The sequence below is a fragment of the Podarcis tiliguerta genome, assembly GCF_965153285.1.
Source record: "Podarcis tiliguerta genome assembly, chromosome: 1".
Taxonomy (NCBI): Eukaryota; Metazoa; Chordata; class Lepidosauria; order Squamata; family Lacertidae; genus Podarcis; species Podarcis tiliguerta.
The window spans coordinates 104,152,758-104,179,196 of record NC_139534.1 but is presented as its reverse complement, the minus strand read 5'-3'; the positions used below and the strand labels follow the sequence as shown (position 1 = coordinate 104,179,196).

Below are 26,439 nucleotides of genomic sequence, written 5' to 3'. Positions count from 1 at the left end.
TTTAACATATATGGTGATGCTCCATGGATGAATAGGAATGAAAATCTTAGTAGAAGAAATAGTATTGATCTTTTGATAAAATGCTAGAACAAAGACTTTAATCAGCAAACTGAAACAGAAACGGCTGAAGCCTAAATAGTATACATTCAGTGCAAAATTGTTTATCATTTACTAGATCTCTATATTAAAGGGCATAGGTGTTTAGGCAGCATTCCATGCAGGGGAGAAGACCAAAATGACAGTCCTTGAATTAAAGTGCAGTAAAAATTGCAGCGCAGGAATCTTTTCAATCACATTTATAGGATGGAGCAGTGCTGTATGGGCTTTATCATGTGGGGTTGTATAGTGTTTTATTCTGGTCCTTTTAATTTTACCACCTTATCCTAGCATGGTTACATTTCCTTGTTGCTCAGGCAGCCTCACTGAGAGGCTTTGAACCTCCCATTGTTTCTAAAAATGACACTTTGCAAGATTCACCTGAAGATCTTTCCATTTCCTTTTCACTTTTTTATCCTCTGAGTCATTTTCTGTTTCCAGCAAATCTGTTGCATTTTTATCCCAATTGATAGCGTCAGTGATGCACACAGTCGGTTTCATAGGCAGCTGGCTGGTGGTTGCTGAGAGATCAAGCTGAGCCTGGAAGCAGGTAACAGCAAATCTTTGGGGGGGTATTTCAGAGTTGTGGTATCTTACTGGGACAGGAGATGCTGGACAACAGGTGTCAGCCTATAGTCAGGGTCTGCTCTTCAACTGAGGTAGCAAGTAGCCACCTAGGGCGCTAGCATTCAAGGGGAGCTCTCCATGGTACTGATGGAGTTGATGTTAGTTCTTTGCTCACAGGGCTGATGGAGGGAGACAAACAGAAACACCACCAAACAATGCAGCTCCGTTGTTCAGGTATCTGTGGGACTTGAGAGGTAAATGACACTGGTGGACAAAGATAGTAAAGGGGGCCAGAAATGGGAGGGATGTGAGTGGTCTCATGCTCCAGAACTGAGACAGGACTGATAGGCCAGCATCCTTACTGTTTATCCCAGACTTAAGAGATGAATCAGGAGGCCAGAGAAAGTCAAGACCCGCCCTGACCTCACTCTTTTTGTTCTCATCTTACCTTGAGATGAGCAGGTTCCTTGCCTGGCCATCTCCACAACAGATGTTGACAAGGAGCTACTGTTGAGTTTGTTGCCACAGGGCTAGACTGCTGTTGGTATGTGGCAGAGAAGGGGCAGGCTGGGCAAATCAGAACCGGGTTAGGAGTCTCAGGCTCAGCTGAGCTGTTCTTTGTCTTCCCCAGCTGCAAGCATGGTGAAGATGAGGGTGAGAGTTGTGTTTTGTGTCCTTTCTGTGTTTATGAGAGTGTACAAGAGGATGTCTGAATGCATAAGGAATCTACTGCTATCTGCTGTAAAAGGAGCTCAGTAACACTGCTGCTTCTGCCACGCATTCACTGTTACATTCACTAGTCTCAGCCTTTTTTCTGTAAAACGAGCAAATATTTTCTACATGCTTCATTCATTGACCATATGTTGTAGAGTTGACTTGTAGTGTGTGGCTTGGCTCATTTCCTTTCTATTTGCACTGCCTGTAGGCCATTTTCCACTTTCTGATTGTGGCACAATTGCTGATCTAGGGTTGTGATCTAGGGTTGTCTAATATGATAATGGATGTTATTCTGTCCAATATATAATGAGTACTCAGGCAAGGAATGTTAGACATACTGGGTAGAATTCAATGTATCACTAAGAGTGCAGGGAACAAGGTCTGCTTGTAGAACTAGACTTTTCCACCCTCATGTACCCCCTAAACTTGTTCTGGGGTTTCCCGCAGCCCTCCAAAGCAAATTTAGGGGGTGCAGGAGGAAAGAGGGGGGACGGTCCCATTGCATAAGCAGACTTATGCATGCAACAACTTTGATGGAGTTGGGGGAGGAGTTAGTAGCCAGCAGCAGCCTATGGGAGCTCTTGACCAGGAGTTATTGACCAAGACTTGTAAACAGGGATGTTTGCAAGGACATTTAGCAGGGCAGTTTGAAGGAGAGGCCCAGGTTGCTCTCTCACAGTGTACATAGGAGCAAGAGACAGGGACCACTGACCAAACCCAAATAGGCTAATGGCTCCTCATCTTCCTGGGGAAAAAATGACAACTGGGGTGGCACAGGGTTCTATCCTGAGCCCGCTGTTGTTCAACATCTTTATAAATGGGTATGTTTAGCCTGAGAAGAGATATGATAGCCATCTTCAAATATCTCAAGGGCTATCAAGAGCAAGCGTGTTTTCCCCTGCTCCGGAAGGTAGGACCCAAACCAAGGGTTTCAAGTTACAAGAAAGGAGATTCCAGTTAAATATCAGGAATAACTTTCTGACAGTGAGAGCTGTTTGACAGTGGAACAGACTCCCTTGGAAGGTGGTGGACTCTCCTTCTCTGGAGATTTTAAAGCAGAGCTTGGGTGGCCATCTGTCATGGATGCTTTAGCTGAGACTCCTGCATTGCAGGGGGTTGGACTAGATGACCCTTGGGGTCCCTTCCGACTCTACAACTCTGTGATGCTGTGAAGCCTATTACTCTTAATAAACAAAGAGGATTCTTGGACTTTGAAATGGCTTCGCAACTCAGCCCTTGTAAGAATTGTTTCGTGTCCCTGAATTGCCAATAAGGAAGAAGAAGATGTGGCTCAGTGCTATTTTAGATGAAACTAATTCAGAGCAATCAAAGTAGGATCCAGAAGCAGTAGACTACTAGCCCATCCCTTACAATGGCCTTTTGCCATCCTTGTAGCATCATGTCCTGGCATTAGCATGAGGTCAGGATGGGTGTTTTGTGACTTGAGCTGATTTTACACCTACAAGGCATATTGCAATCTTGCTATCCTATACAGGAAACACCATGTTACAATGACAGTCTAGAGTAGCCTGAAGGGAACACGAGCATCAGAGGGTGGCAAAGGGTGATTTTATACATCTTCCTGCAGCGCAACTCAAATTAAACCACACTCCCAAGCTAACACAAAAAAGCATGGCAGCTGTTGGTTCCCCTGAACGCCTTAATAGCAGACTCACTTCAATGTACACATCTGACCCTCTGCCGACCTGTGCAGGAGGAAGTTCAACATGGTAATGAGTATGTTGCACTTTCACGAATCTCCATTGCTACGGGTCAGTGGTGCCTATTCAAGGAGATGAAGTACCCCACTCAGGGGAGCTGCGTGTTACAAAACAGTGGCATATAAACATAAAAAGTCTAGCAAAGAAACTTCAGAGCTGTCAAACGCTACATGCGGCATCCATCACAGTGAACATCAGGATTTCTGAAAGATTCTGGAGAATCAGGGGTTTGGCGTATGCTTGCTGCTACTTGAGAAACGTCAAGCAAATGGGTGACTTAGAGGGATTGCAATGAAGTTTCCATTGACGGGTGAATGCTAGTGGGGAATATTCGTGCTGGTTTTGAGGCACAGAGGCACGGTTCAGGGGCCAGAGCACCAGGAAGCCATCGCAGCCACCTTTCAAGCACTTCAAAACTATCCTATCCTTCTAGGGAAAGCACAATCCTGAACACAAATGAATGCATCTTGTATTCAGCAAGTAATAACAAAAGAAGACCTCGCTGGATCAGACCAAAAGCTCATCTAGTTCAGCATTCTGCTATCACTGTGGCCAATCAGTTATACTTTTTTCTCCAGGTATCAGTTGCTCAAGCATTTTTCTTTTACACACTTTATTATCTTTCCCACAGGCTGTCAGTGCATGGTTAGAGAGACATTTGTCCAGCAACACCAGTGATTGGGTATGTGCTGAAATGCCGCACTTTGTGATGAGGCTAACATTGCCTGTTGCTTCACTCTGGGTAGCAGAGTGTTCTTGCTAAGCTAAGCATTCATTCGTTACTCACACCATTCCTCACTCGCTATTTATTCATATTAAACCAGTGGCATTAAACACTGGTGGAGTGTAATAAAACTAAGGATAAAAGCAGTTTATAAAGAAAAGATACAGAGTTTATTCTTAGAAGTTTAACTGGGGGGATTAGAGGCATCTTATAAGTTTGAAAGCACGTCAAAGTTCAAGTAGATAAATAGGTACCACTCTGGCGGGGAGGTAAACGCCGTTTCCGTGCACTGCTTGGCTTAGTCATGCTGGCCACATGACCCGGAAGCTGTACGCCGCCTCCCTTGGCCAATAAAGCGAGATGAGCGCCGCAACCCCAGAGTCAGTCACGACTGGACCTAATGGTCAGGGGTCCCTTTACCTTTATAAGGGAAGAACAAACAGAATACTTGACACAGAAAGAGCACACATGACTACATAGATCATAAACACACACCTAACATAAGAGGTGTAACAATAGTCATCTTTACTAATAGCTATTGATAGCCTCATCCACCATTGCAGTGGCCAATCCCCCTTTAAAAAGCCTTCAAGCTGCCACATCTTGTGGGTCAGTTGTCAATTGTCAAGGAGTCCCGAGGGTTCATGGGATGCGGGTGGCGCTGTGGGTTAAAGGTTGGCGGTTCGAATCCCTGCAGCGGGGTGCGCTCCCGTCGTTCGGTCCCAGCGCCTGCCAACCTAGCAGTTCGAAAGCATCTCCGGGTGCAAGTAGATAAATAGGGACCGCTTATCAGCGGGAAGGTAAACGGTGTTCTGTGTGCTGCGCTGGCTCACCAGATGCAGCTTGTCACGCTGGCCACGTGACCCGGAAGTGTCTGCGGACAGCGCTGGCTCCCGACCTATAGAGTGAGATGAGCGCACAACCCTAGAGTCTGGCAAGACTGGCCCGTACGGGCAGGGGTACCTTTACCTTTACCTTTACCTTACCCGAGGGTTCAAAAGACCCAGGTCTCTGGTTTGCTGTTTCAGCATGGAAGAAACAGACCCAAAAGGGGTATATTTGGATTGCCAGGTAGAGATGATGCTGGAAATTTCAGAAACTATTGCTGCCTTGTGTGTAAGCTTTTGTTCTTCTTCAGAGAACCATTTCAGACATAATGCTCAGGGAGTGTTGGGCTTTGTGTATCCCCCCACTGGGTGCAAAGTGAAAAGCAAATTTATAATTGATGCCGAAGAACAGGCAGCATGAGGGACTGGTGCTTGCTGCATCCTTCACACGGGCATGTGTTTTAGAACATTTCTAATGCAGGAGACAAGAAAGGATTTTAAAGGGAGGATGAGGGTAGAGATAATATCAAAGGCAAGCAGATAGAGAGCCCTGCAAGGCAACCCTGTGCATGTTTGCTCAGACATAAGTCCGTCTGCCTTCCATGGGGCTTTTTCAATCATGCGTTTAGGTTTGCTGTGTAAAGAGAGGGCTGGAAACATGCCGCTGATATGAAGCTGTCAGGGAACTGCCATCGGAGCTGGAGGCGGAGAGAAGGCTCCAGAGGGATGGCGGAGAGGGTCCCAGTAGGGGGAGAGACAGCCCATCCGCTGGGGAAGGAAATCAGCGTAACACCAGTGGAGAAGGGGGGCAGATGGGGGAATCGGAGAGGTGGCTCCAGGACTCCTCGCCGGAGACCAGCGGAGAGAGCACGGGTACTCCGCTGCCCACACCCTCTTTGCGCAGAAGACTTCCGCGCAGGCAGAGTAGGAGGAGACTGGGCGTCAAACAGCTTCTATGCTGGAAGAGGTTCAAGAAACGCCCACTGACAGATTCTGCCAGCGACTGAAGCAGCCACGGAACTTGAGGCTGTCCAGACAGAAAGGGTTCAACCAGGCAACCTAGCCAGGAGTAGCAGCAACTTACGCATGAGCAACCCCTAGAACCATTACAGCAGCAAGACCAGACAATTCAGGGCAAGAGTTATATGGCCAAAAACAACATTTGAAATTATGGCGGCAAACTAGTTAAAAGCGTTGAAACATTTCCAAATCAAGGGTTTACATTCAACATGGATCTTAAGAAGAAAAGAAAAGTAATAATATTCTTATCTGGTTCCTTTCAACTTTCAAAGTGCTGGCTGCGGGGGAGAGGATAAAGGCAAGACAACAACAAATGTCATTACATTATTTTAAACTATAGACTAATTTATGGAATTCACTATGTAGAGCCAATTCAATTTCACTTTGGCCACATTACCCTGTGCTTGGAAGTGCACGGTATTTTCTCAGATCAATTTTCCATCTTTCACAGTTGGACAGTGCTTTGATAACTGTCTGCTTTCTCCTCCTGCTGTAAAATTCCTATTTGAATAGCAAAATTTGATATCACCTTCCACAGCACAACAGGGAATTTGTAGCTACGTTGTCTGGGGACATATAACAGATGACACTGCTGTTTTTAAAAGTGTTGCTGGTCTTTGAAGGGAGAGGTAAAACGAATATTTATATATTAAAAATAACAATGAGGAGGAATAATCAGAAATTCTATGGTAGCAGCTGAATAGGCTCCACCTTAAACAGAAGCAGCTTGGGGTGGCATAACAAGAATCTGGGTCAATTATCCCTCAGCTTCCTTAACTACGAAGCTAGTGAGAACTGACCAATTAAATATACTGTGTATTACATAGGATGTGACTCAGCTTACAGATCTAGATTAGCTGATCCTGACTTCTTCTGGTAAGTATATATGTACAGTATGTACAGACACCATAAGAACAAAAGAAAAGCCCTGCTGGATCACACCAAAGGTCAAACTAGTTGAGCAAAAATATTATGATTACTATTACTATTATTTCTTACCTACCCTTCACCATGAGCTCACAGGGCAGGCTACAATAATTTGAAAATACAATAGTAAAGAGAGTGACCAGCCAGATGTTGCAGGGAAATGAGCACACAGGTCCAGTTGCCAAGAGGTCATGGCCCAACTACACACCCACTGACAAAAGCCCCCTGGACCTGCTCCTCTTCTTTATCATTGCACCTTGTTTGTTCACCTGCCTTGTGATCCGGCTCAGGTGTGAGGGGCCAGCAAGCAAACAAGGGTGGCAGTGAGAAGGAGGAACTGCCACTGCTTGCTGCTCATTGGCTGTGTCTCTGGTGGTAGCAGTGATGAGGCAGAGGAGCAGCGGCAGTGAGAGGGAGACTTTGAGAGTACAGTGGTGCCCCGCAAGACGAACGCCTCGCAAGACGGAAAACCCGCTAGACGAAAGGGTTTTCCATTTTGGAGGTGCTTCACAGGACGAATTTGCTATGGGCTTGCTTCGCAAGACGAAAATGCCTTGCGATTCCTGGGGGTTTTTTCCCCCTCCCCCCTTTTTTCCGAAGCCCCTAAGCCGCTTAACAGCTGTTCACTAAGCCGCTTATCAGCTGATCTAAGCCGCTAATAGCCTTTTAGCAGCTAATCCGCTAATCCCTTAAGCCTTTAATAGCCGCTAATAACCGCTAAACCGCTAATAGCGCTAATAGCGCTAATCCGCTAAGGGGCTTGCTTCGCAAGACGGAAAAAACCGCAAGACGAAGAGACTCGCGGAATGGATTCTTTTCGTCTTGCGAGGCACCACTGTATCTTTCCCAAAGGCCCTGCAGCCCTCAAGTAGAGTATGAAGGCAACAACCCTCTCTGCTGCTCTTTACCAGCATATTGTTAGAGGCCCCCTGAACATGGAGACTCCACTTAGCCAATCTGGCCCACATAGGTTTTGGGTGGGGAAAACAGTCAACCCTTTATGTGTGGCAAGTGCAGCTTTTAGAGAATACCACAGGAACCAGAAAATAAAAAGAAGGAGCTTTGTTATCCAAGAGACATGCTTGGGACCATGTTGGTCTCCTGTGACTCTCTAGAATCCCAGAAGCATAATTTGTAGGAAGCACCGTTTTAATCAATGTCATTCTTTCCCCCGATCATGGATGTGCTTTTCTGGCATATTCTACAATTAGATACCCCCAGAGAGAAATGAACGTTTGGGTCATTTTCCTTTTCACGGGGGTTTTGAGTTACTTTCTGTGTTATGGATTAGAGTCATTTGGACCATTTTGTTTCTAGGCGAGCGGGGGCACTTCTTCTTCCCACAAATCTTTCACACTTCCTTTGCACCTGCCGACAGGCGGCTAGGCCCCGGGGCCACAGGTCTCTCCTCCTCTCAGAGTGTTGCCAGTGAACAGCAGGAAGCAGTTCGACAAGGGCAGCCGTAAAATTAGTGATGTGGTAAAGTTCACGGTTCTGCTCATAAATTTCATTTTCAAAGAGGTGAAGCGTGAGATGAGAGGCCATAAAACTGAAGAGCCAAAGCTAGTGTCTGATTTGAAGCTTCGCTTTTGTGCAGAACTGCAAGCCAGCTCTGTCCGCTGGCCAGTTGCCATGGGGACGTGGCAACAAAGGGGAATGGGGATGTTATAGTCCCCAGGTTGGCAGTGCAAGGGAGCAGGATACTCCTGCCCAGGGAACTCTTAGCTCTGTCCATCACTGGCACGTACTGAAGCCCAGGGTTTTGTTTTATTCATTCGTTCGTTCACTTCAATGATATAAAGAATTGAAATGTTCCCTTCTGAAGTGAGCGTTGCCTTGGGCTGTTAGTTAAAAACACAATCAATACACGCTAATAGTTCTAGCACCATCCGCTAGAGATGCCTTGTTGAGGCAATTTATAGGAGATGAACATTTTCTTGCTGAAGCGCTGGCCTCATTCCTTCCTCTCTTGTCTGAGGGCCCTCTAACAATGGGGGGGGGTGTAAGGGGCTGCCACACAAACAACGTGGCATACTAAACTGCCAATGTATTTATTGGCCAGCTTAAAATAATAAAAATGTATCCACTGGCAATTTTAAAGTATTTTTTTTAATTCAGCTATTCTTTTTAAGCTTAAAGATAGCAGCGATGCATATGGTTATTGAGTCAACAGTGTGATGAAAGCTAATGCTATTCTATGCTGCATCAACAGAAGTAGAGTGTCCAGATCAAGATAAGTAATAGTACTACCCTATTCTGCCTTGGTCAGACCAAACCTGGAATACCATGTCCAATTCTGGGTGCCACAATTTAAGAAGGATGTTGACAGGCTGGGATGTGTGCAGAATAGGTCAACCAAAGTGATCAAGGGTCTGGAAACTAAGCCTTACGAGGAGCGCTTGAAGGAGCTGGGTATATTTAGCCTGGGGAAAAGGAGACAGAGAGGAGATATGATAGCCATCGCTAAGTATCTCAAGGGCTGTCACATGGAAGAGGGAACAAGCTTGTTTTCTCCTGCTCCGGAGGGTAGGACACAAACCAGTGGCTTCAAGTTACAATAAAGGAAATTCCAACTAAACTTCAGGAAGAACTTTCTGACAGTAAGAGCTGTTCGACAGTGGAATGGTCTCCCTTGGGTAGTTGTGGACTCTCCTTCCTTGGAGGTTTTTAAGCAGAGGTTGGATGGCCATCTGTCATGGATACTTCAGTTGAGATTCCTGTATAATCATTATCATCATTAATGGGTCCTCTTCCACGTTGCAGGGATTGTTATTTGAGTTGGTGGGAGGGGGTTGTTCAGGGGGCTGTGAATATCTGTGACTGAAAGGTTTTGTTCCTTAGCTATTCAGATCAGCAGCTGTGTTCCTTCTCTCATGACCACCATGGCATGCTGAAGAACAGATTGTCATATCCTTGTTTGCTTACTCAGTTAATACATGAGGTTATGGCAGCAGAACCGTGAATAAGTCTATGAGTATTTATCTATGAATGGGTTTGGTAGAGAATTGGTTTCAGAGACTGACAGATGCTATGTAGCAAAGTGTATTTTCTACTATCCCATTCTCAGTTGGTGAAAGCATATTCAAGCTTTTGATTTTGCAAGGAATTCTTAATTTGCTCAAAGACTTGCACAGTCACTTATAAACAGAGGCTGGCTCAGTAAGAAGTATGACTCTCTCCCTCTCCCTCTCCTTCTGGTTTTGACAGAGAAAGCCCTTTCTAAGTAACTCTGATTATCCTTTGAAACACTGAGGTAGAAGGTTTTACTTGCCAGCGTCAGTAATTTGCAGCATGATATGAGTCACTTCTGAAGAGTGACCTGTGCCATCTGCAAAGATTTTCAGAATCAATGTAGTGCATTGATATTTCTCTGAAAATTATACCAGTTTGAAAAATTGCAAATTACTACGCAGCTTCCACTTAAGTGCTTCTATTTACAGTGCTGTTTATTTGCTTACATTTTATGCTGCAAAAGTATGTGTGAAAAGAAACTGTGCTAATCACACATTGTAAGTATTACCTGTGGGTGAAAGCTGTCATAAATGCACCCCTTTTTTTGTCCACCCCTCCTGTTTTGTGGGTGCCAATTATATTTGATCCCTCGTAGCTGCTATGCAAATTCGTTAGACGAGCAGCAACAGTATTATGACACATAACAATAAAAATATGAAAACGCTTATTTGATTGCAGGTTTAATGGCTATTCATAAAACCCATGTTTGTGCAAGAGAAGCTATGAGGGTAAGAGAACAAATTGGTGCCTTTTTGCCCTAGAATAACCCAGTGCTCGCATTCACGGAATCTACATATCAATTGAAAGTTTTTTCAGCAATTACTATGATTTCAGAGTGACTAATAAGATATCAAATTTAAGCTTTCAACACATAGGTTTAGAGAGAAAAATAGCAGTTTGGCCAATTTATTCACAAAAAGAGAATAACTCAACGAAAGGGAGGAAAAGAAGACAACACAGTCTGCAATCTCTACATTTCATGGCTTCATCTTTCATTGAATCCCTCCCTTAGCTGCTAAAATGCTATGAAATATGTACGCGCATTATATTAGTGTTATTGTTGATTTTATTGTTATGATTATTGTGCTTTAAAATTGTCAGCATGCACAGTGTAGGGACAGATGGTAATATGTGCTGTTATTGGGAAAGGGTTCAACAGAGAAGAGAATAGGCATTATTGTCAAAGTTTGGATCAGCTGATAGACTGTGCCTGGAATGAATGTTCTGTGAATGTGGGAATGTGAGAGACAATGAAGGGGGACTGATCACTCTGAAGGAATCATTAGGGACCAAGCCCTGCCCTGTGGCACTCCCTGCCACTAGAGGTCCACCAAGAACCACCCCTGCCTTCTTTTAGATGTCTTCTGAAAGCTGTCTTGTTTTCTTTTCCATCACCTAATTATCTACTGATGCTTTGTTGCTCTTTCTCATTATGTTTTTTATGGCTACTTCTATTGACCTTATTAAATTTTGTATGTTGTACAAAACCGTGATATATCTTATGAAAGAGCATTCTGGTCATTAAATAAACAAAATGTTTCATACAAACCCCTCCCCACCATCCATGCATTTACATGGGCTTCCAATAACACCCTCTTAATCTTGTGCCATGGGAGGAAGGAAATGGCAAGACAAGGATGGCCAGCACCATTATGAAGCCAACCCGGTTTCAACAATTAAAAAAATAGTGTCCTATCATATCGTATCATATCATACACACAGCTCACCTTACAGTATACTAGAATTGTAAAGTTGGAAGGGACCCCAAGGGTCAACTAGTCCACACCCCTGTAATGCAGGCATCTCAACTAAAGCATCCGTGACAGATGGCCATCCAACCTCTGCTTAAAAACCTCCAAGGTAGGAGAGTCCATAAGTTTCTGAGGGAGACCGTTCCACTGTCGAACAGCTCTTACTGCCAGAAAGTTTTTCCTGGTGTTTATTTGGAATCTCCTTTCTTGTAACTTGAAGCCATTGGTTCGAGTCCTACTCTCCAGAGCAGGAGAAAACAAGCTTGCTCCATCTTCCATGTGACAGCCCTTGAGATATTTGAAGATATCTTTCATACCTCTTCTTGGTCCCCTCTTTCCCAGGCTAAATATACCCAGCTCCTTCAACCGTTCCTCATAAGGCTTGGCTTCTAGACCCTTGATCAGCAATGCTTTGACCTCTGTTGTCTTTATTGCATAGTATTTGCAGCTTACAGTAAGCCTCCTGGGTCAGGGCATCTGTGGCTGTTCAGATTTTGTTGAAATCCAGGTCCCATCAACTGCAGCCAGCATGGCCAGTGATCAGGAATGGTAGAAGCTGAAGTCAGAAGCAACACCTGGGGGTCACTTGTCCCCCCCCCCACCATATGGTGTATGCTTTCTGCTGGGTTTCCAATGACCCTCTTTTTAGGTTGCCCAAATGCAAGGTCACCCTGTACTTTTTAGGCCTGTTTAATAACAGTCATTTTCTGAACATCCTTGTTTCTTCACTGCAGAGCACAACCATTTATATCATTTGGGCCAGACAAAGAGAAAGAGAAGCCATTAATTCTGCCGGGCTGGGTAGCTGCATTTCCTGTTTTATTTGCTCTCCAGCAGACAACATTCTGTTTTGCTGTTTCGTTGGCATTCGTAGGTGTTCTTTTTTTCTCTCTCCAGATGATATAAATTATTTGGCTTCACCGGGAGCATTTGGAGGATTTCCAGCAAAACCTTTTATCCAGCACCATGAGAAACAAAACATTCGGGAGGAACAGAGATTAACCGACCAAAATGGGTCCCCCCCCAACCCCAGCTGTCAGTGTGACCTGAAATGAAAATTGTAACAAAAAATGTCAGCTCAGGTTGTGAACAGAACGTTTTATCTAGTTCTTACATTTAATATCCTGCCTTTGCTCCGTGGAGCCCATGGCCACATAGGCAAGCTTCAAAGATGGCTTTGCATCCACCAAACCTTGCTTAGCTTCCAAAAGATTGACATCCCGGCTGCCTTCAGACCATGTCAAAGTACTTGCTCTTTTGTTTGTTTGCTAAAGTAATATAACAATAATAATTTATTATTTAAACCCCGCCCATCTGGCTGGGCTTCCCCAGCCACTCTGAGCGGCTTTCAACAAAATATTAAAATTAAAAGCTTCCCCAAACAGGACTGAATCAGATGTCTTCTAAAAGTCTGGTAGTTGTTGTTCTCTTTGACATCTGGTGGGAGGGTGTTCCACAGGGCGGGTGCCACTACCGAGAAGGCTGTCTGCGAGAGTTTCTTCCCAGTGCGAATGCTAGCTTCAAAAAAGGGATTTTCCCCCCCTGAGGACCAGGGCAGGAGAGGAAAGAGTCACATGTTCCCTCCATACCTGCTCTGTTCCCAATAAAGATCAGCCTCGGTCATCTCCACTGAAACAATTTTCATTTAAAAAACAACCATACAAAAACACACTTCCAGAAATAATGCAGACAACTCCACATTTATGCGGAAGTTAAGTTCCACAGCACCACATGTTTAAGTGAACACACATGTATTATGAAAACCATTGAAAAAGCCTGCATACACCCTCTAAACCTCTTTTGAAGCCTTTAAAAATCCCTTTTAAAAAACCAAAACTCCACCAAACTCCACCGCAACCACTCTCTCCAAACCCCCTTTGTCAATCTCCAACTCTCCACAGGCCTCAAAGGTTGGTGCAAAAGCTCCTGGGATCACAAAGGCTAGATTCTGTTTCCGTGCCATTTTCAGTTTTTTTATGGCTGTCCCCACCCCTTTTCATGTCGCTTCTGGGTTTGTGGTGATGTGCATGGTTGTGGTCGCACGTCCCTGGAATTCATGTAAATGGGGAGTTGCCTGTACTACTAGATACCAACGTTCATATGCTAAGTGGTGCTGGAAACTGAGGGGTAAACAAATAGTTCTTTGAGGGAAAGAATGTGCATTGAATGTGCTTTAAAAGGATAGTGTGTGCAGAATGCTGGGCATTGTTTTGTGTGCATTCACCTTTCACAATAAGATGTGAATGGCAGATTACAGTGGTGCTCAGAAGGGTTGAAAGGGATGCAGTGACTAGGTGTCCCCATGCTGTGGCTTGGCATTGCTCCTCAGCTCCTTCCACCTGGCCCTGTCCTATACTGGCGCCGGTTCCCCTGTGCTGGAGTGCAGATTAAAATGACAGGTACCTATTATGCTGTGTCTAAAAATCAGCCTTGGCTGGTTTTCAACAGCAAGTGCGTTGGGGAGGCTTAAGCAGCACTCTCTCCAGAGTGTCAAATGTTTATTGGCAGTCCGGCATGCAGCACTTGGGAAGTACCACAAAGCATGTTAAGACTATCACGTTTCACATGTGCTGGTGGTTCCACCTTGCTTTCTTTTTAAAGCACCCACCTACACAGTCCCTTTATATATTGTTGTGCTGTAGGAGTGAATTTGGAAGAGTGATCTGAGAGAAGAGTGAGATGCGGCTTGACAAATAGGTTTGGAAAGGGAAGATCAGGCAGCTGCGCTTCCAAGTCTCGAATGCAGCCAGAGTTTGCCCAGTGAAGGGCTTTTAAGAATGACAGGGCCAGCTTAGTCAATTCAACATTTTCATAGGCAGCCGGAGTGGAGCTAATATGATCAGTGTGGCTCAAAACAGAGAGCCAAGCACGCTGCTTGTTTCTGAGAGAGCTGAGAGCACTAGAAAAACCTGCTGAGTGAAATTACAATAATCAAGCCAAGACTTGCGGCCACGTGGGTCTCTGTTGCTCTTACAAGGTCACTGCAAGATGCTGTAAATAAGGGCAAAGCCTATGCAAACTGCACAACGGGGGAAAGCCAAACAGTCTCCTATCTTGTCCTCTGAATGCCCGAGACACAGAGGAAGGAAGAATGAAAAAGTATCCAAAGCAATGAAGGGAGCATCCCTCAACTCCTCCTCCTAGGAATCTAAAAGAGTTCACACTTCAAACACCATGGGTGTTTGCCACTTGTAAATGGGTCTTTGTCAGTGCTGCTTTTCAAGAAAAAGAGGTCACAAACTCCTCCCACATTTTCTTAGAATGAAGAAGAAGAAGAAGAAGAGTTTGGATTTGATATCCCGCTTTATCACTACCTGAAGGAGTCTCAAAGCGGCTAACATTCTCCTTTCCCTTCCTCCCCCACAACAAACATTCTGTGAGGTGAGTGGGGCTGAGAGACTGAAGTGTGACTGGCCCAAGGTCACCCAGCAGCTACATGTGGAGTTGGCGGAGATGCGAACCCGGTTCACCAGATTACAAGTCTATAGCTCTTAACCACTACACCACACTGGCTCTCGCCCACCTGAGGGGTGCCAGAACTGAGTTCCGGTGAGCTCCGGCTGAAGAAGAAAAAAGCCCTGGTGTTTACTGTGATGGACACTTAAATGCATTATGAAGTGTGAAGGGGAGATGCATTTCTATTAAAAAATATGTCAGGCATCATGAAACTGTGGCCAGTATCCTCTCCCCAGTGCATATAGCCCACGTGTTTATAGACAAATTTCCTGTTTTTTCACACTCCAGTGTTGAGTATGGGGTACACAATCCTGCAAGGATTTTTTTGGCGGGAGAAGCCAAGGAACATTTTCTTGCCATTTGCCTCACTTTTGTTGCATTTTTTTAAAAAATAAATATTTAAAATCCCCTCATACAAAATCTCAGGGCAGTGTACAAGATTCATAAAAAAAGATAAAATGCCATTTAAACAAAAATTATTTCCCTTGCAATGAATTGATTGCTTGGGGGGGTGGGCGTGGAATTGTATTCTGAGGAAGCTTCCTCTGGAGTCAGTCCTCCCTCTGGTCCTGCTTCCTTATAGGATATAGGCCCTGGGGCAATGTGGAAAAGTGCTTAGCTCCTCTCCTCATTCCCTCAGAAATAACACTGGGTGGGTGAGTGGGGGTGATGGTGGTAGACTGGTCTCAAAAGACCACACAGTATAGGAATGGGGTGTTCCGACTCCTTTCACATCTGAAGCAATCAAGGCAGAGGAAAAGGAAGAAATTATTCCACTCCTTCTGTTGGCCAAACAGGAATTGAGCTGTCCTTGCTTCCCCCTCAGCCAACACAGTTCCTCCGCCTGTGGGCTGCCTTCTCTCAGTAGGATGAAAAAGGCATAGCTCCTTCTGAGGGGGTCACCATGTGGGTTCTCGCTGATGACAAAAGCTGTTTTTTCCCCAATTATTTCCCAGTTATTAGGCAAGAGAATCTCCATCATTCAATAGCCACTCGTTTCCTGCCTTCTCCTCTGTAGGCCCCTGGGATGATCACAGATGGACATAACACTTCACAAACATACTGAGTGAGGCGATATGTGAAGCAGGCCAGAGAATCTGGGGCATTCTACCTGTCTGGAACCACCCGTCCCATCACCAATGAATAAACTAATCACATATATTGAAACTGCGCTGAAGCATGTGTTGTAAAGGTAAAGGGACCCCTGACTGATAGATCCAGTCACGGACGACTCTGGGGTTGTGGCGCTCATCTCGCTTTATTAGCTGAGGGAGCCAGCGTACAGCTTCCGAGTCATGTGGCCAGCATGACTAAGCCGCCTCTGGCGAACCAGAGCAGCACACGGAAACACCGGTCGTTTACCTTCCCGCCGGAGTGGTACCTATTTATCTACTTGCACTTTGACATGCTTTCGAACTGCTAGATTGGCAGGAGCAGGGACCAAGCAACGGGAGCTCACCCCATCGCAGGGATTCGAACCACCGACCTTCCGATTGGCAAGCCCTAGGCTCAGTGGTTTAACCCACAGCGCCACCCGCGTCCCATAGCATGTGTTGAGTGAGTGCTAAACAAGAACTACAGAAGTTCTGTTTGATTGGATGATTTGCCTTCCTGGTCTGGATCTCTTGTGAATAAATTGCCCGTGTCTGAATGGTGGGCTTCCCTTAGGAGACACTTGGTTGAGCACCTTAAGTGGACACCCTACATAGTGCTTTGTGGCTGCCAAAATGTATCTCTGGATATGCCATTTCACCTATCAACTGAGTAAAAGGTGGTTTTATTACACAATTGCAATTCACCCAAGTTACAGCTGCTGAAATGCTGTTTTCCATGTAGCTACTGAAGCTACAGGTGCCTCGTCCTCTTTTGCATCTGGTTTTGGTGTGTCATTTCCTCAGGCCGCAGTTATTAGGCTTAATTTCATGCACACCTATGCCTATCTAACTTCCTGTCCAGCAGGGGGCAGTGGTGACATAAATATAATTGCTGGTACGTTATATCAACTAGCCAAACACCTGGGGTTATTCCAATTTATACCAGTCACTAGGGACCAGCTGAAATGATTTATTGTGTTCTGTGGTCATCTTTCATCCTACACCCTCCAGCTTTAGCTTCCTAGCAGAGTGTGTCTGATAGCGGGCTCTTTTTAAACTTTTTTTGCCAGTTTGTGGATTAATCTGAATAGTTAAGCTTGCATTTCCTAATTCCAGTTTATAGATAATGAAACTGCATTACTATTTTGCACTCTGTAGCTAGTAAGAAGGGCTTGCTGACCTAGATAATAAAATAAGTCCATTCCCTCTGCAACCCATATGTTTCTGAGGAACTGAGAAGATGGAGAAGGCAAAAGCATGGCTTCCTTGATGGTGTTGTCACATTTGGGGATATTACAAAGCTTCTTACGGTTTATTGGTTCTCATCCATATTATTACAATTTTGGTACGAGACTCTACTAGTGAATAGTAGAAATTGATGAATGTTTGGATCTAGCTAATATCTGGAATATAGAAGGGAAGATTCCAGGCCAGTGGAAAGCACAAGCTAAGCTTACTTTCCTCTCCTGGGACAGAGGCACACAACACAACAAAAGGTGTTGATCACCCACATCAGAGAGGAAGCCTTGGGCCTGGGCAGACAGAGATTGTCAAAGTGATGGGGAATGGGCAGGCTGTGCTCACAGGAAAAATGTGCCTTAAAAAAACCCAAAACTAAACTTTGGATAAGACCGCTCCCCTTCCCCAGGGGGGCATTGCTGGTGGACCTCCAGGACCTCCCAGTGACCCGGGAGTGGGCAGATGGATCCTGCCCACGTCATTAGGGCTCCCAGCCACATCACACACACCCCCGCACCCTCTTTTTATGTGTTGCTTGACTTTGGCCTTGCTATGGACTAATGTTGGTCGCCTTATTGTTGGGGCCAGGTAGGAATTTTTCCACTTGGCAAATTGGCGCCATCCATTTGGTGTTCGCCTACCTTGCAGCAATTATCACAACTTAAGGTTAGGCATTGGGTAAGCCTTGTTGTGGGAGGGGAGGTTGTTGCCTCCGCCTGCCCCTCCATGCTAAGGGTATCCTGTTAAAGAGATCCAGGGATGTGGTTGACCCCATCGGTGACCCTTGGGGAGCTCTTAATCAATGTATATCATAGGGCTCCCCCTATTGGTGGTTGACCCTTTGAGACTTCCTGCAAATGGGCAGGAGAGTCAGGATATAGTCTGGCTTCACCCAAATGCCTAAGCCAAACTGTTCACATCTGTAACCAATAAAGTTGTGGCCTAATTTATCCCATTAACCCAACATACCCGTGCCTGTGTGTTTATTTCTGAGGGGAACTGCTGGGTCCGGGGCCTCGCCAAGCAAGAGAGGGATGGGGAGGAGTTGTTTGGAGCAGACAAGAAGGACAGAACCATCTTGGCAGGCTGGCTGAAGGGAGGCTGGCTGAAGAGAGCCTTGGACTCCAGTGCTGCACTGCTGTGGGGAACGAGCCTCTCTTGAGATCTGGACTCCCTCCATCTAAACTCAGGTGTGTACATGTGAATAGATCATATTTCTTAAAGCTACAACAGTCCCTTCTGCGTCTTGATTCTCAAAGGAACACAAACCTTGGGTGAGCGCCTGGAAAACACATACCCCACTCAGAATCTTGTCATTGCTCAGTAGTGACTGTGGGGTTGCCATGCCACTTTTGTAGCAATATGCAGAGTGGAAGAGACATTAAGTGGAATACTTCTTCCCTGAGTTCCATATGACATTGTTCTATGGTCAGGCTGCATTTGCAATAAGAGGCTTGTTTAGTGTTATTAATTAGCACTTTGTGGAGAGCAATTATGTCAGAAAGAAGACAAAAGTAGATTAATAAAATGCAGATAGTCATCTGAATGCTGTGTTTGAAGCTAATCAGGCATTCGGTCTAAAAGGATTCATTTGAAAACAAAAGGGGGGGCAGGCCTGGGAGATGGGAGCACACGTCTTGTGGTTGCAGAGAAACTGAGTAGGAGTGAATGAAATTGTTTATGGAGAGGATGAGTAAATTGGACATGAGAGAGGATATACAAAGTGATAAATGGTGTGGTAAAGAGAAGGTAAATTAGACTCCCCAGTAATACAGAACAAGGGAACATTCAGTACATTTGCAAGACAATGCTTAAAACTGATGAAACAACCTTTCATGCATTGTTATGAACCAGGATCTTTGCATCAACCCCAAGTTAAATTATGTCGCTGGAGCTTTTTGTTCTGCTGTCCCTCCAGACGCGAAAATATTATTACTGAATTATGTGGAACCCGAGATGCTTTCGATCCTGCCATTACGGAATTGGATGCACAGTCCAATATATTTTCTGCTCTCTCAACAATTTTGGCGTTCAGCATGCTGCAATAACTTGTATTGGAAATCCAGCAGGTACGGTACATGACTGTGAAAGCTCAGTCAGTGCGAGGCTGAGCAGAAGCGATGCACCCAAGAGTCCTTTTTGCACAGGACACATTCCCTGCTGAGAGAACCCATTGGTGGTCAGCTCACATGTGTCTGTTTTGCAGTGTGTATCCATCACATGTGGTGCATGAAATACAGTTTCCAAAGTTTAAATGATATATGTGCAGCAGGGTTAGCAACGGTGGTGCCCTACACATGTTGTGGACTCTCAGACCCTCCTAGCATGGCTACTGGTCAGGGATAATAGGAGCTGTAGTCCACAAAAACTGGGGGGCATCTCCTTGGCCACCCCTGATGTACAGGAAACCAGACATGTCTGAAGCAGCCCTTAGTACAGTAAGCCCCCAATTTGTTGTTGTTGTTTAGTCGTTCAGTCATGTCCGACTCTTCGTGACCCCATGGACCAGAGCACGCCAGGCACTTCTGTCTTCCACTGCCTCCCGCAGTTTAGTCAAACTCATGCTGGTAGCTTCGAGAACACTATCCAAACATCTCGTCCTCTGTCGTCCCCTTCTCCTTGTGCCCTCCATCTTTCCCAACATCAGGGTCTTTTCCAGGGAGTCTTCTCTTCTCATGAGGTGGCCAAAGTACTGAAGCCTCAGTTTCAGGATCTGTTCTTCCAGTGAGCACTCAGGGCTGATTTCCTTCAGAATGGATAGGTTTGATCTTCTTGCAGTCCATGGGACTCTCAAGAGTCTCCTCCAGCACCATAATTCAAAAGCATCGATTGTTCGGCGATCGGCCTTCTTTATGGTCCAGCTCTCACTTCCATACATCAATTTACGTTCATTTAAACTGTGTGCATTCAGCTTTACGTTCATGGTTAAAAAATAAATAAAAAATGGAAAGGGGATGGAGTTCTAGGAAAAATTAGCAATCTCACTCGTCATTGAACCCAATGTATTTTGACTATATGTGATTTTGGCATTAGCGGTGGTGTAGCGATTTGTTGGCATCTGCCTGTCTCAAGAGGCAATCTGTCTCTGTCTCACCCTCTGGGGGTGAAGTCAAACCGCTGGAGAATCAGAGCCTGCTGTGGCTGCAGAAATTGGTAACTTTTAACTGGTTCCTCTCCAGGGTGACCATTATTATTATTATTATTATTATTATTGTTATTATTATTATACTTCACCCAGGGTTCTGAAAATCCGGGACTGTCTTGGAAACTAGGGACACTTGGTCTGCAATTGTATGTGCCCTCTTATTTGGCCCTAACATTGCATGTTAAAAATTAAAAGTATATATCTAACTGGGTTTTTTGTTTTGTTTTTGGTTTAAAAATATATTTTAAAGTTGAGCCAGCTAACAATAAAGCTAAAATTACAGCCACAAGAATAGATGGAAAATTCAAACAGGTTAATAGACTTCATGGTTGGCTTGCTGTGCCTGCCGAATACCTGGAGGGAAACCAATCCCCTGGACGGCTCTCCTTAGCATAACCTCTTCGCAACAACCTCGGCTTACCTCTCTGAAAGAAGCTGGTTCCAGATGCTGTGTAATTGGCACCTCTCCATCTTCGAAACAGTTCAGAGTGTCACTGAGAAACCCGAATGACCAATTTGCTTTATATCAATGTGATTCTTTCCTTTCTCTGTGTGTCCCAAAGCTAGTTTATTGTTACCGATTTGTCCCTGGGACATCTTGCCTCCTGAGGCTTTCAAGTACTGTACATTTCTTCTCTTAATCCAAGCCACTCAAGGTGTGTCTGTGAATGAAGTGTGCAAGGAGACAGCTGGCTTTAGATTTCTCACAGTACATTTGGTGACAGCCTGGCTCCTTTAGTTATATTTAGCTGGGGGGCTAGTTTGGAGAGGGAGTTGCTGGAGGGCAGCTGCTGTTGCTGTTGCTGCTCTTGGTTTTTGCATCTTTATTTTAGATTTAGTTGAGATTTATGTGGAAATTGTTCAGTTTGGTTCTGTATTTTTTTAATGTTTGATTTATTATTTATAGGTCCTTTTGTTACGTTGTGGTTGTGTATTTTTTAATGTTGTAAGCCGCCTTGAGCATACAAATAAAATTTTGTCTGCATATGTATGTTTATTCTGTAGTTGCCTCTTGCTGCTGGCTCTGGTTCTCAGTGACATATCACTTTTAGGAGGGAAATATTTGCTTTGCTTTGTCGTTTCTCCTGCACCTGGGTAATATTCCTTCCTGCCTTTCTGGTACCATTTGATAAAGTTTTATGGGCCTGCTGTTAGAGTGATTAAAATGGCTGAAATTACTTCACCATCCCAGATGTAGGGCAGATTGTTGTTGGGCGTCCCCCCCCCCCCTAATTCATTGTTCCCAATGACACGCATCATGCTTGGGAAATATATGATCAACCCTAAGGAAAAATGTTTCTGTCTTGTTAGAAGTTTGGCTTATAACAACTATGCTGGTCACCCACAGCTGGAGTACTGTGTCCACTTATGGGTCTAGTGAAGGGTGGGCCTGATCTCTGGTTCTCCATCATGCCTTGGTGGACAAGTCAGGTCATCCTGTGACTCCACAACTGACAATAGAGGTTCTGTCTGGAAGCAACAGACAGCAATCTAGTGATGAATTACAGGGGTCAGCAAACTTTTTCAACAGGGAGCCAGTCCACTGGCCCTCAGACCTTGTGGGGTGCCGGACTATATTTGGGGGGGGGATGAACAAATTCCTATGCCCCACAAATAACCCAGAGATGCATTTTAAATAAAAAGACACATTCTACTCATGTAAAAACACGCTGATTCCCAGACCGTCCGTGGGCTGGATTTAGAAGGTGATTGGGCTGGATCCGGGCCCCGGGCCTCAGTTTGCCTACCCATGAGTTACACCAATATAGTTATCACCCAACTTCCAAAAGGTATCAACCTTCTACCTGGCTAGCATGACCAGGCTTCGGATTAGCAGAATATTGTCAGCTGTCAGTCAAGTCCCACCTAGTTGCCCAAACACCCTTAAAAGTGGACTGCTGCAAAATGGTCCTTTGTTCCTGTTGACCCCCCTAACTTGTACTGGATGCTTGAAGCTGGTGGTGACAAGAAGTGTAAGTTTTGCAGTGTTAGTCTGGACCAGCGTAGAAACGGCTAGACCAAGATAATGTTTTGTTTCCCTTTTGATCTGCATACATGCTAACTTTTATTCTTTTGGATAAACTGCTGAATTGGATTTCTGAGCTGTACTGGCAGTGGCGTAGCGTGAGGGGTGCAGGGGGGGCCGGCCGCACTGGGCGCAACATCTGGGGGGGCGCTCGCACTCGCAGCTCTCTGCCCCTACCTGGCTCGCTCACTCTCTCTCACTACAGTGCTGGCTGTGCGAATCCGATCTGAGCCCCCGGGTCGCCGCCCACTGCGGAGGGGAGGGTGCCAGGCGTGCGGTGCGGTGCGGAGAGAGAGCGAGGCACTATCTGGGGGAGGGACAGTGCAGCGGGGGGGGCGCAAATTACTTGCCTTGCCCCAGGTGCTGACAACCCACGCTATGACACTGTGTACTGGTTTCTGAACAGGTTTCTCGGGGGCTGCTTGTCCTACCACACAGCTTCAACTGTTTTCGCTATGCTACTAGTTGCTTAGGGGTCTGGTAGAGCTGGAGGGGAGACGGGCCGAGAATTGGAATTTATCTGGCTGTTTCCCTGCTCCCAAAGAGACCACCGTACGGCAGTGGGAACCCCGTGCTTCTTACCCTAAGTCACACATAACCGGGTAGTGACAGCAGAGAGAGAATAGGATCCCTGGTGCTACTAGGCTACCCTGCAGGGTTGGCACTGGAGCAGAGGCTGCCCCACCTTCCCACTGGGTACCACATTTTAAGAAGGATGCTGACAAACTAGAGCCTTCCTGAGGAGGGTGACTAGGAGAGTGAGGGTTCTGGAACCAAATCAGAGAATGGTAGGGTGATGTGATGGACCAGCTGGATGCCAAGCCGTGGTGGGAAGCACCAGCTGGCGAACCCCAAAGGGAATCCCTGGGGGAAGAAGGCTCAGAATCAAGGATTGGTGGTAGGATGATGAATGGTCAGATGGAGAAGACTGGGAGGAGAAGGAGGAGGTGAAAGCTGAAGGGGCAACATGGTTTGGTGAGCAGAAAGAGGCTGGGGCAGAGAGCCATTCAGGCTCAGGGGAAGAAGAGGAGGCAGGAGAGGAGAGGAGCCACAAGACAGGTTGCTGAAGATTGGTCATGCTTGGGGGAAACCCTGGAGAGGAGGAGACTTAGGCACCTGTGGGAAGGCAGGGACCTTCAGTCCTCACAATTCCCTCACTGAAGCAAGACCTACTGGGAAGGGCAGCTGGGAAGAGCACTAGGCCTGCACTGTTTTGGTTGCCTTGAATAAAGTGTTAACTTCATGGACACCATGTTTTTATTGCCCACCTATGCTTGACTCTGGCTCCTGGCAGGTTGGAAGGGACCCCCAAGGGTTCTCTAGTCCAGCCCCCTGGGATGTAGGAATCACAGCTAAATCCTATGAGGACTAGTTGAAAGAGGTGGGTGTTTTCAGCCTGGAGAAGAAAAGATGAAGGAGAGAGATGATACTGGTCTTCAAGTATCTGAAAGGCTGTCATTTGGAAGATGTTGCTCCAGAGGGCAGAGCTAGAATTAATGAGTGGAAATTGCAAGGAAGCAGATTTGGACAAAACATGAAGAGCCCGCTTGATTGGGCCAAAGGTGAATCTCATCCAGAACAGCACCTTCCCCACCTGCAATTCTCAGCAATGGGTATTAGAAGCATTTTGCCTCCAACAGTGGAGGTAAGAACATGGCAAGTTTTTATAAAGCCATCCTATTTGGTGGCCACAATTCGCTTTTTTACTCTATTTTGTCTGTCCTGAATGTTGATTCAGCTTCACTGGATGTCCACAAATTCCAGTGTTTTGAGAAAGTGGGGGAAACTTTTCTCTCTCCACTTCTTTCACACCATGCATAAATTTATACATCTCTGTCAAGTTTCCCTTTATTTGCATTTTTTTTTTCTAAACTAAAAAGCCCCAAATGTTGGAACAGGGTTGGCGGAGTTGTGTTATGTGTGTGTTTTTTTTAATTTAAAAAAATCAGAATTTTTTTTTTGAAGAAGTTGTTCATTTAATCCAAATTAAAGGCTACATCAATAAAATCTCACAATGTATGTCTTGTTTTCCTTTTGCTTCAGAAATCCATCCCATCCCATTGCTCATCCTTTATCTCCGTTCTTTGCTGCAACATCAGAGGAAAAATAAAGAAGGAAGGAAATGAAAGAGGCAGCCTGGTGAACTGCCTTGCCCAAATCCTTAGACCGCAAAACATTCTATAATAGGGGCTCTCTATAATCTCAGGGCGTTCTGCGCATTCTTTATTTTCCATAGACCATTTTGTCATGGGCAGCAAAAGATAACATCTCTCTCTTGTCTGCTGGAGCCTTCTGAACCCCAGCTTGCTTAACACAAGCTGGGATAATGGCCTGTCTGCTGTGCTGGCACTGAGGATCCCCACAGGCAAATCTGACACATATGCTGTGGAACTGCAGAATAATAGCCCCATTCTGAGAAGAGGTGATAAGGCGTATCAACCTGGCCGTCCAGGCAATGCACTTTGATCTTTATTCATACCATACTGGAGCACCTCTTGGCAATATGTCGGTTCAGCTGAAGTGCCTGGAGTTCTAGGGTCAGGAATGCCAGGTTCCTCGCCCTACAGCCTTGGAAGCCAAAGCAGACAAGTGACATCTGTGGATTGATGTCACCTCGGCCCAGCACATTCGTACCTCGGAAGTCAAACGGAATCCGTTCCAGAAGTCCGTTCAACTTCTGAAATGTTCGGAAACCAAGACGTGGCTTCCGATTGGTTTCCGATTGTGCAGGTGCACCGGAAACAATAGCGGAAGCTGTGCCTGACATTCAGCTTCCAAAAAAAGGTCGAAAACCAGAACACTCACTTCCGGTTTTCAATCATTATGGAGCAGGAATGTTCGACTCCCAAGGCGTTCGGGAGCCTAGGTACGACTGTATACCTGAAGGAGCATCTCCACCCCATCGTTCAGCCTGGACACTGAGGTCCAGCTCCAAGGGGCTGCTGGCAGTGCCCGCTCTGTGAGTAGTGAAGCTACAGGGAACCAGGCAGAGGGCCATCTTGGTAGTGGAGCCTGCCCTGTGGAAAGCCTTCCCATCAGATGTCAAGGAAATAGACAACTATCTGACTTTTAGAAGACATCTGAAGGCAACCCTGTTTAGAGACGCTTTTAATTATTATTATTATTATTATTATTATTATTATTATTATTATTAACCACCTGGTGGCTTTATTTAGTTCAAAGCAATTATAGAAGGCTCTGATCTTGATTGGAACAGTGCCGTGAAGCAGGAGGTGTTTAGTCCTTTCCCCGTTTTTCTAGGCCTGTCTGCCCTAACCCCCAAGCTGCTATTAACCCCTCTTGTTGTTTAGTCGTTTAGTCGTTTCCAACTCTTCGGGACCCCATGGACCAGAGCACGCCAGGCACTCCTGTCTTCCACTGCCTCCCACAGTTTGGTCAAACTCATGTTGGTAGCTTTGAGAACACTGTCCATCCATCTCGTCCTCTGTCGTCCCCTTCTCCTTGTGCCCTCCATCTTTCCCAGCATCAGGGTCTTTTCCAGGGAGTCTTCTCTTCTCATGAGGTGGCCAAAGTATTGGAGCCTCAGCTTCACGATCTGTCCTTCCAGTGAGCACTCAGGGCTGATTTCCTTCAGAATGGAGAGGTTTGATCTTCTTGCAGTCCATGGGACTCTCAAGAGTCTCCTCCAGCACCATAATTCGAAAATTAACCCCACTAGAGAACCTATATCATGTCTGCATCCCCCCAGTCCCCTGTGGGGCTAACAGAAGCTCAGGAAATAATTTATGCTTGAAATACATAGAAGGACTAAATATTACTGCCACTCCTCCAACATCACTGATCTGATGGGCATCAAGGGCTGGGATTCACCAAAAAATTAACACTTCAGTCAAGGGTTGTCATACGCCCGGGTTTCCCAGCACATTTTTACCAATTTTTGGAAATTCCACCCCAATGCTATTTCCAATGGATGAATCCCGGATATGTCTGGGAAATCCCTGATGTATGGCAGTCCTATCAAGAGCTCCATCTCCAGCAGATGCTTTGAAATAAATTGAAAAAGTGGACTACAACTCCCATCAGCCCAGCCAGCAAAGCCAGGGTTTATTGTGGGAATTGCAATCCAAAGCATCCAGAGAGGGCCCCAGGTTAGGGA

General features: G+C 45.6%; 1 protein-coding gene across 1 annotated transcript in view; it reads left to right on the top strand.

Moving 5' to 3' along the window:
* Positions 1 to 582: 582 nt before the first annotated feature.
* SYNDIG1L (synapse differentiation inducing 1 like) overlaps positions 583 to 26,439 on the top strand; it is a 94,051-nt gene continuing 68,194 nt past the window's right edge. The window contains exon 1 of the mRNA XM_083447185.1: positions 583 to 646. The gene's annotated coding sequence lies outside the window, so the exon portion shown is untranslated. The remainder of the gene's footprint in view (positions 647 to 26,439) is intronic.